General features: G+C 41.1%; 1 protein-coding gene across 3 annotated transcripts in view; it reads right to left on the bottom strand.

Annotated features, from left to right (window-relative positions):
- NFKB1 (nuclear factor kappa B subunit 1) overlaps positions 1-16096 on the bottom strand; it is a 178009-nt gene extending 161913 nt beyond the window's left edge. The window contains exon 1 of one of the 3 annotated variants that reach the window (XM_043972943.1): positions 15998-16096. The gene's annotated coding sequence lies outside the window, so the exon portion shown is untranslated. Of the gene's footprint in view, positions 1-15153; positions 15270-15997 lie in introns of those variants that run through there. The other 2 variants (XM_043972944.1, XM_043972942.1) reach the window with 2 other exon arrangements.
- Between the last annotated feature and the right edge of the window lie 304 nt (positions 16097-16400).

Below are 16400 nucleotides of genomic sequence, written 5' to 3'. Positions count from 1 at the left end.
CCTTCCAGTCACCCAAGTTTTCAATCTTGTAGTCATCCTCAATTCTGCACTCTTTCTTACCCCACAAACAAACCTAATCCGTTGCCAAATCTTGTAGCTTCTACATCCACAATACATCACATATATTCCTTCTCACCTTGGCCTCTTGGATTCCCTAGTTTCCTTCAAAACTCAGCTGAAGCATCACTTTCTAAAGTAAGCTTTCCTGATCCATCCAACTGCTTTTGCCTCTCCCCCAAATTAGTTTGCATTTATTTTATATATACCGTACTCAGATTGCCCATGGTGTCTTCTCTGACATAATATAAATTCTTCTGAGGGCAGGGACCATCTTACTTTTGTCTGTGTTGATCAAGCACCAGACCTGGCAATGTGTTTGTTGATTGTCATGGGGGGAGATTAATCAGTCAAATTAACAAGTATTTATGAACCATCTACAATGTGCTAACACAGGGGATACAAGTAAAAAGAATTAAATAATTGAGAATTATAAACCACTTAAAGGGAAAGACAACAAAGGACATAAATAGATCATGTGTATAAAATAAATAATACAAATATATACACACGCATATAAAATAAATACAAGATAATTTGAGAGGGCAGTTATTAGCAGTTGTTTGCAGGGATCAGAAAAAGTGCTCAGCTGCATCTTAAAGGAAGGACCGACCTTTGAGGTCCCTCTCAAAGCTCCTTATTTCCCATCCAGGCTGCCCTCCTTTTGGACTCCTTTGGCTTCTCCATCAAGAACCCCACCACTGGGGAGGGGGGCAGTAGGTAGTACAGTGGATAAAGCACCGGCCCTGGATTCAGGAGGACTTGAGTTCAAATCCAGCCTCAGACACTTAACACTTGCTAGCTGTGTGACCCTGGGCAAGTCACTTAAACCTCATTGCCCCGCAAAAATAAATAAATAAATAAATGAAATAAACTAAAAAGAACCCCACCACTGGGAAATCTTATCGTGCTACAAGATTTACTCAGCCTTGGTACTCACATCTCATCGCTAACCTCTGCCCTTCTGACTGGAAGAAGTCCCAAAGTGCTATTTAAGGAGAGCACCAGGGATAGCCATCCCCTCATTTCCCACCAGAAAGCTTTATTTTTTTGTGTTGTCTTTCCCCACTAGAGTGTAAACTCCTGGAGAGGAGGGGGTGTCTTTTTTTTTTAATCTGTAATCCAGCATTTAGCATAGTAACTGGCACACAGAAGGTGACTGACTATTGATTATATTAACTGAATAATAATAATAATAGCACCTACCTACCAGGGACAAAATAAGATATTTGTAAAACACTTTACAAACTGGGGCAGCTAGGTGGCGCAGTGGATAGAGCACTGGCCCTGGAGTCAGGAGGACCTGAGTTCAAATCCAGCCTCAGACACTTAGCACTTACTAGCTGTGTGACCCTGGGCAAGTCACTTAGCCCCAATTGCCTCACCAAAAAACAAAAACAAACCAAAAAAAACCACTTTACAAACCTAAAATTGCTATGCATGCTAGTTATTGACAATTATCATTATATGTGAATACTAGTCATTAACAAGTATTATTAATCATTAACAATAATTATAACCCACGTTTACATGTCACTTTAAGATTTACAACTTCAGTCACAGTCACAGGGCCAAGAAACAAAGAAATTGGAGCAGTTCTTCCAATTCTGAATCCACTGTCACTAGGTAGATTGGTTCAAGGGTCATTCAACAAGCAGAGTTTTTCCCCCTCTTTGCATTCTTAATATCCATCCAGCTTAGAAGTGCATCTTGTAGGGTCAAAAACAAGAGATGTGCAGAGAACTGAGAATATAAAAGTAGCATCATTTCAAGGATGGTTAAATTCATACCCTTTGGCCCCCATCACATGAATTTCACAGAGTAATTAATCAGGAGATTAGCCAAGCTGAATGCAAGGAAACAACAAATATTTAGAGAGAGGGAACCTTAATATCGAGAAAGCCCTTTCCACTGCTCCAAACAGCCTTTCAGTGTCAAGAGAAAGGACCATTGGCTCTACTACTTTTCTATGACTAGAGCAGGCAATGGACAACTTATTCCTCTCCTCTTTCTAGAAGTTCTACTGCTGATTTATTTTTTTTTTAAAAAAAGGCTCACATCAAAGCAAGCCTTAATTGTGTAATTTAAAGTTAAGTAACTCGTTAGTGGACTGCTGTGGCACATACCCTAATGTTGGAAAAGACTGAAGGCAAAAGGAAAAAGAGACAGCAGAGGATGAGATGTCATGGAAGTAATCCAAGTGAGCATGGAGAGACTTAGGGAGATAATGAAGGATAGAAAGGCATGGTATGCTATGGTCCATGGGGTCATAAAGAGTCAGACATGACTGAACAACAACTGTGATTTCTTGGGTAAACATTAATTTTCTTTAAAGACATATCACCCTTGTTTTCTAGATAAAAAATGATACAATTAGCAAGTATGGTGGCACCACAGACCAAGAAGCATTTGATTTGTTTTAGGTTTTCTTTATTCCCAACTCCAGTTTCAGTTTTAGCTGATTTCTTTGGAGGACTGAGATAGAATTCCCAGATCAGGAGCAAATAGGATCTAGAGAGCAGGGCCCTTTAAGAACTATTCCAGGGCAGCTAGATGGCACAGTGGTTAAAGCGTTGGCCCTGGATTCAGGAGTATCTGAGTTCAAATCCAGCCTCAGACACTTAACACTTACTAGCTGTGTGACCCTGGGCAAGTCACTTAACCCCCCATTGCCCCGCAAAAAAAAAAAAAAAAAAAAAAGAACTACTCCAAGGGGCAACTAGGTGGCGCAGTGGATAGAGCACCAGCTCTGGAGTCAGGAGGAGCTGAGTTCAAATCCAGCGTCAGACCCTTGACACATACTGGCTGTGTTTCCCTGGGCAAGTCACTTAACCCCAATTGCCTCACCAAAAAAAGAAAAGAAAAAGAACTACTCCAGCACAATAATGCACTGTTTGTGGAGTTGTGAACTGATCCAACCATTCTGGAGAGCAATTTAGAACTATGCCAAAGGAGCTACAAAACTATGCATACCCTTTGATACAGCAATAACATTGCTAGGTCATTTCCCAAAGAGATTAAAAACAAAAAGGAAAAGGACCTATGTGTACAAAGCTTTTTTTGTGGTGGCTAAGAAGTAAAGTGAAAATCCAGGGGATGCCTATCAATTGAGGAATGGCTGAACAAATTGTAATAAATGATTGTGATGGAATATTATTGTGCTATAAGAAATGACGAGTAGGATTAATCTAGAAGAACCTGAAAAGACTTACATGAATTGACGCAAAGTGAAGTGAGCAGAACCCAAACACTGTACATAGTAACAGCAACATTGTAGGATGATTAACTATGATTGACTTAACTCTGGCACAGCAAAATAATGATCCAAGACAATCCCAAAGCACTCACAATGAAAAATGCTAGCCACCTCCAGAGAAAAGACCTGATATTATCTGAGTACAGACTGAAGCATACAATTTTTCACTTTCTTTTTCTTTTTTCCCTTTTTTTTTTGTTCAAGTCTTGTACAAAGTGACTAATATGGAATTGTTTTATATGATTGCACATGCATAACCTATATCAGATTGCTTTCCATCTCAAGGAGCAGATGAAAGGATAGAATACAAAACTCAAAACATTTTTTAAAAATGTTAAAATTTGTTTTAACATGTAATTGGGAGGATAAAATATTATTGATTAATTAATTAAAGAATGAAAATGATTATTCCAGTCAGCAGACTCTTTGAATAATAAATACCATGTTTTACCCTACTGACTACTTTAAGGCAGTGTGTTATATAAATAAACATTAACACTGACTTTTCATAATTCATGAATAAGAGAATAAGGTTAAAGGGAGGGGTTGTTTGTTTCTCTAGGTAACCAAAGAGGTTAGGGGGTTAGAAGAAGAAAAAGGTAGAGAGCAATCAATAAACTAATAAACACTTAATAAGCACCTACTATGTTCCAGGCTGGGGATACAAAAAGAGGCAAAAGACAGTCCCTGCCCTCAAGGGACTCACAATCTAAAGGGGACACAACATGCAGGCAAGCTATATGCAGGATAAATAGGAAATAATTGAGAGAGAAGGCACTAGAATTAAGAGGAATTGGGAAACACTTCCCGCAGAAGACAGGATTTTAGTTGGGCCTTAAAAGAATCCAGGGAACCCAGTAGGAAAAGAGGGAAACCATACCAGTCATGAGGGGAGGGGAGCCAGAGAAAATGCCAGGAGCTATGATATGGAGCGTCTTGTTTGTGGAGCAAGGCAGTCTGCAGAATTTGATAAAAGAACTCCCTTTCCTCTCAATGGGAACACAAGAGCTGCCAGTTTGGGTGCATGCAATTCATATACTATATACTGTTAGACATGGAAATGACCTTGGTCATTATCTGGTCCAGGCTTCCTATTTTTCAAATGAGAAAACTAATGTCTATGGGGGCAGCTAGCTGGCGCAGTGCATAAAGCACCGGTCCTGGATTCAGGAGGACCTGAGTTCAAATCCAGCCTCAGACACTTGACACTTACTAGCGGTGTGACCCTGGGCAATTCATGTAACCCTCATTGCCCTGCCACCCCCCCCCCCGGAAAAAAAAAAAAAAGAAAACTAATGTCTGTGGGGGTTAAAGTTACCTGTCCAGTGTTCTTTCCATTTTACCTCATGGGGACAGTGTCAACTTTTGGTGAAATAATTTTAATTGTAAAATCCATGAATTTCATTCAGTTGCGATTGTCGCATTCTTTCTCCTACTAGTGTTCCTCTTACATCTACCTACAAAGCTACAATTTTAGTGGTGCAAACTGCCCATCTAATTTAAATTGCTTTATTACCTATCTATAAAAGTTTGAAACTAAACTAACTTCTACAGCTCTTCTTGAGGGCACTAGATTTCATTCACTAATAAGATATCACTTCTAGTACATTTTAGATGAGAATCATTCTCTTAGAAGGCAAGGACAATGTTCTCTGAAAATCCTTTACCCTATACCTGGCATAAGAAATATTCTATGTATAGTAACTAATGAAGTGATGCCCCCCAAATGTTCATTTGTGGCAAGAACAAATTCAGTCTTACCATCAGTCAGTAAATAACATTTATTACTTTGGGCCAGTGTTAAGTAACAGAGATATAAAGAAAGCAAAAAACAAAACAAAACAAAACAAACAAAAAAACCATCCCTTGCCTTCAAGGAAGGTACATTCTAATGGGGTTGGAGACGTGTAAATAACTAGCAAAACACAGAATATATATTAAAAAATTGATGACAGTAATCTAAGAAGGGACAGCACCAGAAAAGGCTTCTTGCAGAAGGTGGGATTTGACCTGTCCTTGAAGAAAAACAAGGAAGCTTGCAAGTCAGCTGAGGGGACCTGTCTTCCAGAGCCTGGGGCTAGGCAATACAAGCCATTTTTGAAGAACTCCAAGTAGGCCAATGCAACTAATGAAGTTGGCATTCCCCAAAAAAGTCAGCTTGTATCCAAAACAAATTCAGTCATTCCTACTTAGTGCAGAACAAGGCCCAATACTTGTAAATCAATTGCTCAATTTAAAAAAAAAACTGTTTCTTTGTACATCCTTGGTATATTATCATGATTTGGTTAACTCCCTCAGAGAGTCAATTATGTTTTTTTATGTTTTGACATGGGTTGTGGCTAATTTTTTCTTAATGCTTGAACCTTTTCAAGCAAGTTTTCTCCTTTATGAAGTTAAATTCTTTTAAAGTACAAATGATGCAGAATGACTAGATTCATACTTAAAATTACAATTCCCAGAGGTTTTTTTAACTTAAATAAATTCATAAATTTATAGTGTGAAGTCTGCAATAATCTGTTACTTATATACTGATAAAAGCTTGAGGAGTTTATAAGAAGGATTAGGAGATCTTTTCTTTTTAAATGGTGAAATGTCAATGCAAAGCAACATAATTTTTGTCAGGGAGTAAAGCTTTTTAAATCATTATTCCTAATTACCTAAACTTTAAAAAGAATAGGGCAGGCGCAGCTAGGTGGTGCAGTGGATAGAGCACCAGCCCTAGAGTCAGGAGAATGTGAGTTCAAATCTAAACTCAGACACTTGACACTTACCAGCTGTGTGGCCTGAGCAAGTCACTTAACCCCAATTGCCTCACCAAAAACAAAAAAACAAAAGAAAAAGAAAATTTTTTTAAAATAGGGCAAAAAGTGAAAAATAAATCATGAAGAATCAAATGAAATCTTCATCATTGTACATCTATTTAGCTGTTAAAGCCCTACAAACCTAGCCCCAACCAATCTTCCCAGCCTTGTTGGACATTACTCCCCCTTGTCCTTCTCTTTGTTCCTCATTCACATTTCAATCTTTGTACCTTTGTACTGGTCTTTGTACCCTATGCCTGAAAGAGTCTCTCTTCACCTTCTCTTTATAGAGCACCTCTCTTTTTTAAGATGCAACTTAGCTGCCATCTTATTTCTTTCCTGAATCCCACCCTCCGCCAAAGCTACTCGTTTGTACTTTATATATGTTATATGTCTGTATATACACATAAGTGTATTTATTGATTGAATATTTATGCTATGTGTATTTTTATAGGACTTGTTTTCTCCCCTATTACAAAATGGGCTCATTTCAAGTATCAATGTGTCAATCTTTGTCCTTTTATCTCCTACATCTAGTAAAGTGCTTGGCATAAAATGAGAACTTACTAAATACTTATTCATTAACTGATTGATCTTTGCAGTTACTAGATGTAATTTCCTCCTTCCCTAACTTCTTATGTGCAGTCAGCCTTTTCCTAACTAGAATAGAACCTTTTTGAAAGTAGGAACATATTTTTTTTTCTTTTCTATGTGCAGTACTGAGCAAAAAAACCCATTACTCATACTTACAGAAAATCCAGAGCAGGAATAAGTCATTGTACTGAATTGGTGAATTGCATAAGGCACAATACATAGATTTTTTTTCTTGCTTCTTTTTCTTTCTTTCTTTGGGCTGGGCAATGAGGGTTAAGTGACTTGCCCAGGGTCATACAGCTGGTAAGTGTCAAGTGTCTGAGGCTAGATTTGAACTCAAGTCCTCCTGAATCTGGGACTGGTGCTTTATCCACTTCAACACTTAGCTGCCCCCAATACATAGCTTTTAAATTACATAATATATGTTTGCATAAGGAAGTTCTTAGACAATCACAAAATATTCAAGAATTAGGAGAACTGATTAGGGTCATATCAGCTCCAAAAAAATATATACCAAGCTAAATTGTGTACTTCCAAAATTTTGTATTTACCAACTTAAAAAACAAAGAGAAAACAAACAAAAAAACCCTGCCTTCCTGATTTATGATACCATTATCCTTGTAGACAAGATGGAGAGATACGGACTAGGTGAGAGGAGTTAGATGGCTTCAGTGAGGTGGCTGATTGATTTAACCTGAAGAGAAATCATCTTTTTTTTTTTTTTTTATTATGGATCAGTTGTCAAACTGACAATGACCCATTATCATGGGGTTAGTTTGGAGGTAGGGTCTCTAGCGGATGATCATGGATTTGACAGACATCCTCAACCGTTCAACATTTTTACCAGTGACCTAGACAAAGACACACACGGTTTGCTTCTGAACTCTAAGGATGACCCAAAGTTGAGAGTAGGATAGTTAACAGTGAATGTAAGTAACTCAAGAAGCTCAATTCAACAACAATCAATGTAAAGCTTTTTACTTTATTTAAAAACAGCATCGGCAATGACACAAGTACAGAATGAGGGAAGCAGTGGTAAGTAGAACATGGAAAAGAGATGTGAGGATTTTATTTTATTTTTTTTATTTTTTGCGGGGCAATGAGGGTTAAGTGACTTGCCCAGAGTCACACAGCTAGTAAGTGTCAAGTGAGGCCACGTTTGAACTCAGGTCTTCCTGAATCCAGGGCTGGTGCTTTATCCACTGCACCACCTAGCTGCCCCAGAGGATTTTATTTTAATTGACCATAGGCTCTATATGAGCCAGCAAGGTGACAAAAAAAAAAAAAAGTAGCATAATATCTGAGTCAACCAACCAACGAACATTAATTAAGTTCTTACAATATGCCAAACACTGTGCTAAACACTGGGCATGTACAAGGACACAAAGAAACCATTCCATGCCCTCAGAGAAGCAACATTCTAAGAAGGCTGAGAGATGTACATCTAAGCTTGAAGCTTTAAGGGTTTAAAACTGAACTAAGACTTTTGCGACAACCCATATGTATACTGTATACAAAATGAATACAGTGTAGTCTTCAAGCAGCTTATGAAGACGGCATGAGCTGAGTCTTGAAGGGATTTCAAAAGGATTTCAGAATAGTCCTGCTGTGCTCTAACCTGGCCACACAATTAGAAAATTGTGTTCAAATGTGGGCACTGTATTTTCAGAAATACACTGATAAGGGGCAGCTAGGTGGTGCAGTGGATAAAGCCCTGGCCCTGGATTCAGGAGGACCTGAGTTCAAATCCAGCATCAGACACTTGACACTTACTAGCTGTGTGACCCTGGGCAAGTCACTTAACCCTCACTGCCCCCCCCAAACTAAAACAAATATGATCTCACTTGTGATTACATAATTTTGTGATAATAATTATCTCACTTGTGATAACCCTGGGAGGTAGGTACTATTATGCTCCCCACTTTGCCATTTAGAAAACAGGCAAATAGAGGTTAAGTGATTTGCCCAGGGCCACACAGCTAGTAAGTATTTAAGATCACATTTGAACTCAGGGCTTTTTGATTCCAGGCCCAGCATTTTATCGGAATTCACTGACTACCTGCTCTATGGCAGGCACTTGAGTAGGTACTGGGACCAAAGACAAAGCAAAAGAATCCATGTCCTCAAGAAGCCTATAATCTATGGGAGGAAACTAAATACAAAGATAAGTATCTGCAAAATACATACAAGGCAATTTCCAGGGCTGAGATCAAGAACAATGACAAAGATAACAAAAGGTATCCTGTATGAGTTTGTGGAGTGTTGTGTGTTTTGAAAGAAAGGTAGGGATTCTCAGAGGCACAGGGAAGGAAGAACATTCCGGGTATGACAGCCTATGGAAAGCCTGTATAAAGGAGAGAGAGAAAATGTGGAAAATTCATGGGAAACATGTGGTAACATCCAGCCTACAGCAGAGAAGACTGAAGAATACTTGCAGGGCCACCCCTTGGAAAAGACTGGAGCTGTTTAGTCCTGAAGGGCAAAGTTAGAAGCAGGAGATAAGGTCAGGTTACATGTAAGGAAAAACTTGGTTAACCATTTAGAACCGCCCCAAATGGAAGGAGAGTGTATCACTTCACTGGAGATGTCCCAGCAGAAAAGCCAGCAGGACCATTTTTCAAGAATGGGGCACAAAGGATGCTTACGAAAGCGTGGGTGGGTCGTTTCTCACTTTAAGGTTCCGTAATGCTCTGATTATTTCTCCAGCCTAAGTCACCATTCATTCCAAGGAAGCTGGTGGAGCAACTCAAGCATCAAATACTCTCCAGTGTGTTATAGAGAATAACACTGATCTAGCAATCTAGAAGGCAGATTTTTTTTTCTAATTTAAGAATAACATAACTGACCAATAATTTGTAAATGGTGGGGGCAGCTAGGTGGTACAGTGGATAGAGCACCAGCAGTAGTCAGACGGAACTGAGCTCAAATTCAGCCTCAGACACTTACTATGTTACCCTGGACAAGTCACTTAACTCCTAAGCCTAATGCTAATGATGGTGGTAGTGGTGGTGGTGATGATAGTAATCATTGTAAATGGTGTCAAATCAAGAATGAATAATAATTCAAGTAGGAGAGATTAAAATATCTCTAGAATAATGTACCTACCAAATTCTAGTACTTGTCTGTTAAGGAAAATTCCTGGGAGATACGTAGGTATATAGATGAGAGGAAAATGCTAAGTAGACAGGTGATATATGTAGATATTGATATTTTATAGATAGGTAGGCAGATAGATGGAGAGATAGAGAAGTAAAGAAATAGATGATAGGTTGGTAGATATGAGATAGAGGAGAGGGGGGAAGGAGGGAGAAAGAGAAAGAGAAGAAGGAGGAGGAGGAAGAGAGCGAGAGAGAGTGAGAGAGCGAGCTGGTGGCAGAACAGTTAATTCTATTCAGCTATACTAGAATCTGTCTTAAATAAGACAGTTGAACAAAATGATCTCTTGAATTCTGGTTTTTCTGTAATTCAGCTACATTAGTAAGCCTCTTAACAAGAAACATCTAGCTACTAAAATGGGATCAATTTAATAGGTCTCTTTCCAGATCTATTGACCCCTTTTACATCCACATCCATTACTGTTGGACTCCCCTTGAATCTAGCCTAAAGAGGGATAAATCAGGTTTGCTCAGCATTAGAATCAATCTCCCCAAATTCTCAATCTCCAGATATTTCCCTCCTATAATGAATCAATCATATACTTTCCAGGCATCTGATAAGTTCAGAATAAAAGCCAAGTTTCCATGAATTTTTTTTGCAAGCACTAAGAAATGTCTTTTTATTCTTATTTTATTTGCCAAATGAAGTCCTTTATCTTCCACACCCATGAACCTACATTTTTAAAATATAAAAATCCCATGTTTGTTTCTGATCCTGCTAATTAGATTTCAGTTGATCAGTAGGAAGCAATCACTTCTCCCAAAAGTCAGTATTCTACCCTTTGGGTAGGGAAATTAATACTTTTAAAATCAAATAAATAACCATATGTTTTTGAAGTACAGTAGAGGCATTTCTGTGATCTGAAAATTGTTGTGAATACAAAGATTCCTCAAGAAGGATGTAAAGATAATCATTTTTAAAATAATCTGGAAATGCTTTGTAAACGTGTACTGCATTTTTCACAGGGAGCTGATGAAATAACTATTAAATGCAGGTTAGAGGCCAAGTCAATGCACTGTTATTCTTTTTCCAAACATGTATCAATAGCACCTATAACACTTTGAATACCAATATGAAAATTAAACTCATTACATACTTTAGAAATAGGAGGATGTCTCAAAGGGAAATTAACCCTTTCAGCAATTCGGAACAATGATAATAGCTAGCAGTTATGTAGTGCTTTAAGGTGTGCAAACAACTTTATATGTTCATTCATCTGACCCATCGAGGTTAAGTGCTATCATTAATCTCATGTTACAGAAAGGGAAACTGAGCACAGAGTAAGTGGCTTGTGTCACTGAGTCAAGGTAACTTGCCCAGGTTCACACAGCTACTGAGTATCTCAGGCTACATTTGAACAAAGATCTTGGCTCCAAGTCCAGTTCTCTATTCATTGCACCATCTAGCTTGAATATGGAATACCCTGAAAAATTTATTCAGTACTTCTGTGTGAATGTATTTGGATCAAATCCCATGCCTGTCACTGACTATCTAAGTTACTCTCTGCAACAGAAGGGGGTGGACTTCATGGCTTTTAAAGTCCTTTTTAGAGCTAAATCTCTAATCCTTTAAAGGGGCTAGAATATATAACAATTCTCTATTACCAATTTCTGACACATGTCCAAAATGTACCCAGGAACCAGAGCAAAAGAATGACCGCTGAATTTAAAAGCCCGCCCCATTTCAGATTAATTAATTTTGGCCAACTATAACTCAGTCATTAAGGTAGATATTTCTAAAGAGCTTAGAAGTATAAAGGCAGTGGATAGAGCCTGGGCCTGTAGTCAAGAGGACCTGAGTTCAAATCCCACCTCAGATACTTACTAGCTGTGGGACCCTGGGCAAACTCACTTAACCCTGTTTGCCTCAGTTTCCTCATCTATAAAATGAGCTAGACAAAGAAATGGCAAACCCCTCCACTATCTTTGCCAAGAACACCCCAAGATCCCAAAGGTATTAGCATAGGAGAGGAGCTCTTGGCAATTTTGTAAAATGTGCCCCAATATTTACTACCTGGGGGGCAGCTAGGTGGTGCAGTGGATAGAGCACTGGCCCTGGATTCAGGAGGACTAAATCCAGCCTCAGACACTTAACATTTACTAGCTGTGTGACCCTGGGCAAGTCACTTAAGCCCTATTGCCTCACAAAAAAAAAAAATTTACTACCTAGATTCGAAGAATAAGGAGTGCTTTGGCTTGCAGTAAAATATTTGAGCAGAGTAACTCACTTGTAAAACAGGCATTTAAAAAACAAAGCGTGCATTTAAAAAACAAAAGATGAAAGCTTTGAAAGTGACCACTACAATACAGAAGTAGAGGAACAACCACAAAATGAGAGTGAAAACTCCATTCTAGCTCTGCCTATTATTTGCTATATGAGCTTAGGTAAATCACAACGTATATGGACCTCAGTTTTCTCATCTGTAAAATGAGAGGGTTAAACTACATGATTTCTAAGGTCCCTTCCAGGTATGATGTCTGTGATTTCTGTCTTCAGAAATTATTCTGAGTATAAGAAGCATTTCTAAAAGGCATCACCAAGGATTTGTGCTAAGAATGCAGAATTCACATTATTTTAATTTCAGGACTTAAATAATAAATGGGTTTTTTTCATTCATTCATTCCATTTATACACTTCCTTCATATGGAACTGTCTTGCAGATTGAAGCCCTCCATAACTCAGGTGGTCATTTTGCCAAATCAATTTGAGTTGAAGGTCTATTCATACTGGGCAGATAATTATAAATAAAGTCTAATTGACTGATAATTTCAAGAAAAGTACCAGTACATCTCTTCTCAGTACATCCCTTCTTTGCATTTCAACAATTCAGTTGCGTGCATATATGAAAAACAAATGCAACAAATTTCTCTTCCAAAATTCTGTCTTTCCAAACACACTAAGGCTTAAGTTAATTTTAATTGTTCTACTCTATATCAATGGAATTGTTCCTCCCTTACAGAGAAGACAGTTAAAACAATTCAACTGGTTTGGAATTGGGCAGCTACCTCAACATTTACCACCTGGCTGTTCTCCTGGACTTGAGTGTCCCCAGAAACTCATCTTCCTGAAAGAAAGAATCAGTTCTGGGGCAGCTAGATGGCACAGTGGATAGAGCACCAGCCCTGGATTCAGGAGGACCTGAGTTCAAATCCAGCCTCAGACACTTGACAATTACTAGCTGTGTGACCCTGGGCAAATCACTTAACCCCAATTGCCGAAAGAAAGAAAGAAAGAAAGAAAGAAAGAAAGAAAGAAAGAAAGAAAGAAAGAAAGAAAGAAAGAAAGAAAGAAAGAAAGAAAGAAAGAAAGAAAGAAAGAAAGAAAGAAAGAAAGAAAGAAAGAAAGAAAGAAAGAAAGAAAGAAAGAAAGAAAGAAAGAAAGAAAGAAAGAAAGAAAGAAAGAAAGAAAGAAAGAAAGAAAGAAAGAAAGAAAGAAAGAAAGAAAGAAAGAAAGAAAGAAAGAAAGAAAGAAAGAAAGAAAGAAAGAAAGAAAGAAAGAAAGAAAGAAAGAAAGAAAGAAAGAAAGAAAGAAAGAAAGAAAGAAAGAAAGAAAGAAAGAAAGAAAGAAAGAATCAGCTCTGAAACTCAAGCCTCCTTAAGTACCCCCAGTCCCTGGAGGGGCTCTCTCTAACTGCAGAGGGTAGAAAATGGACATAAGACCTCTTCCCAGATCCTCCTCCACTTAAGGAGGGGGCCCAGGGCACCTCTTAGGCAGGGTATCCTCCCTTTCCCCACCCCTCAGTTTTCAACTTCTTTTTATGTATTCTTTCCTCTATTACATTGTGAGCTCCTTGAGGGAAAGGACTGTCACTCTACCCTTCTTGGTATCCTTTTGTTTTTTAGCCAAGAGGCAGACACATAGTAGGTGCTTTAAAAATGACTAACTTCAAATGTGAAGGATTGTAGAATTAAGTCTCAAGAATATGCTTCAGCTGAGCTCTTGAATTTTGTTCCTTTTCTTTCTAAAGGACAAAAACAAAAAGCAAACAACCCAGTCTACTCAGGAAGACTAGTGACACCCAACAGTAACACTGTTAAAGCAACCGGGAGTACCTTGCTTCTAAACAGAGGAAAACATTAGGATTCTGGGAGGATCACTGGTTTACTCCAATACAGTAAATGGTTCATACTATATTCCTGGAGTTGCTATACAGTAAATAGGCCAAGATCTGGAATCAGCTACTTTGAGAAAAATCCATTAAGTTGAACTTCATGTTCAACTGTTGGTTTCTACTCAACCTTCACACATCAAAAGAAAACAAACAAAGGAAGAAAACACACACCTGTATTTAGGTTTGATATCCAGGTTATTTCAAATGTGAAACAGAAAACCCAGAGTGCAAATTAATTTTACTATAGAAAGATCATGCTTATGAGATCAGTTTTAAACCTTCAATAGCTTAAAACCATGGCTATTAAAACTACACTCCGACTACACTCCTGTATTTATGCCAGCACCCCCCCCCCAGTTTTATATAATGAACCAATCATAGGACTAAGTTCTTGATTTGGCTAGTGTAATAACACCCCCTTTTTTTTTTCAGAATTGCTTTCGGGGGGTCTTGGAATGTCCCTATAACACTTAATCTTTCTGGAAAGATAAGCAGAGGTCCCGGTGAAAAATGGGCCTATTTTCAGATGGGGGATGGCAGACAGCTAACAAGACCTGGAAAGTACAGAGGGTTTTCGAATGAAGAGAAATCGGTAGCCTCCCCTTCTGCCTTCATTTCGTAAAACTCCCTTGGATAAAAATCAGGTACAACACTTCACTCAAAGCCCCCCCCCCCCGACACACACACACACACACACACACACACACACAGAGGATCCGCGCACACACATGCACCCAAATGTAAGCCCTTAGTCATTCCCTCCCCCCACCCCCCAAAGACAAATGAGGTCTCCCCAGCAGCTGCCGTCCAAGATGCCAGATTTTTTCCCCTCGTTTCGAAAGGTTGGAGGAGGTGAAATGGGTTGGGGGGTGGGGTTGGGGGTGGGGGGGAGAGAAACAACTGGCCAAACCACATGGCCCCTGGGCGCCCCAGCGCCGATCTGCACCCTCCCGGCTCCGGAGCTGCCTTTTTCCTCCCCTCTCACCAATCCCGTGCACCTCGCAACTGGTGTCAATCTCCTCCCGCGGGTCGGGCAGGAATGAGGAAGTCTAGACTCGGGGGCCGGCGGGGTGGGGATCGGCAAGTGTGGGGGGACTGGGCGTGAAGAGCCGCACTTGTCCTCACCTTCCCTCGCAGGAAGCGGCTCCCCGCCCCCCTTGGCCCAACTTTGTTCTTACCTTCGGGGGAGCGGCTCTCCGGGGCCTCCCAGCTCGTCCTGGCCCCCGCTCGGGTCCGGCGAGCAGCAGCAGGGGAGGGCTGGCGGCCGAAGGCAGGGCGGGCGGGCGGACTGCGCGCGTGGTTCACCCCGCCGAGCCTAGCAGCGGGCTGCACGGCGCATGGCCCGCAGCCCGGGCCGGGGAGGTGAGGGGAGCCGCTGCCCGCGCGCCCTCTCCAGCGGCCGCCCGGGGCGCACCGCGGTCCGGCTCGCTGGGGGCTCGCTCGCTGGCCCGCTCGCTCGTGCGCTCTCCCCGGAGCAGCTCGGGCGGCCGACTGGACTGCCGGCGGGCGGGACCCAGCGACGGGAAGGGGAAAGGGGGAAGCTGTCAGCGCGTCCCCTCGCCGCTCGGGTGGCGAAACCTCCCCTTCCTGCTAGCGGCTTGCGGGCGCACTTCTCTCTCTTTCTCTCGTTCACTCTCTCACTTCCTGGCTGGAAATTCCCACTGACGTTGAGCCGGAGAGAACGAGCAAGGCCAGACGCGTACACACACTCACACGCTCACACTCACAGACACACTCCCAGTCCGGGGGCGGGGGAAGCCCGTTCTCCCGGGGGCAGGAGGGGTGGGGTAGGACTGGAGGCGAAGGACGGGGGTTGCCTCTGCGCCCCTCTCCGACCTCTCCTCCTCCTCGACCCCTTCCCCGGAGCGCAACGTCAGGGACGGGAGGAGGGACTTGGACTTGGCCGCGCGCGCCTTGTTCCAGTCCCTTGGCCTCGCCTGCTAGTGCCAGGCGCCGGGAGGCCCGGAGGAAGCCTGGGCGGGAGCCGTTGTCCCCGGGATCCGGGGGCTCTGGCCGGAGTACCTGGGCGGGGGCAGCGGAGCACCTGCCGGTGCCCCCAGGGGATCGAGTGAGGGGCCCCCACGCTCGTGTTGTTGTTGTTGTTGTTGCTGCTGCTGCTGCTGCGCGCCGTGGCTGAGCAAGCCTGGCCTCATTTCAAATCAACCCTAAGACACTGTAACCCTGGGCAAGTCACTCAACCTCTGTCTGCCTCAGTTTCTGCGTCAGTAAAATGGAGATAATAATGGCACCCTCTTCCAAGGGTGGTTGTAAGAACCAAGTGAGATAATATGTGTAAAGCGTTTTGATGACCGTAAAGTACTATATAAATGCTATTATTTTAATAATAATAATAATCCACACCTGTAACAAAAAAACAGACTCTAAGATCATCCGTTTCCAGGATTTGAAATGTTCTGTCTGTGTG

This window comes from Dromiciops gliroides, chromosome 6 (assembly GCF_019393635.1).
Source record: "Dromiciops gliroides isolate mDroGli1 chromosome 6, mDroGli1.pri, whole genome shotgun sequence".
NCBI classification, from domain to species: Eukaryota; Metazoa; Chordata; class Mammalia; order Microbiotheria; family Microbiotheriidae; genus Dromiciops; species Dromiciops gliroides.
Note: the sequence above shows the minus strand (reverse complement) of the source record. Positions and strands in the feature narration are given on the sequence as shown.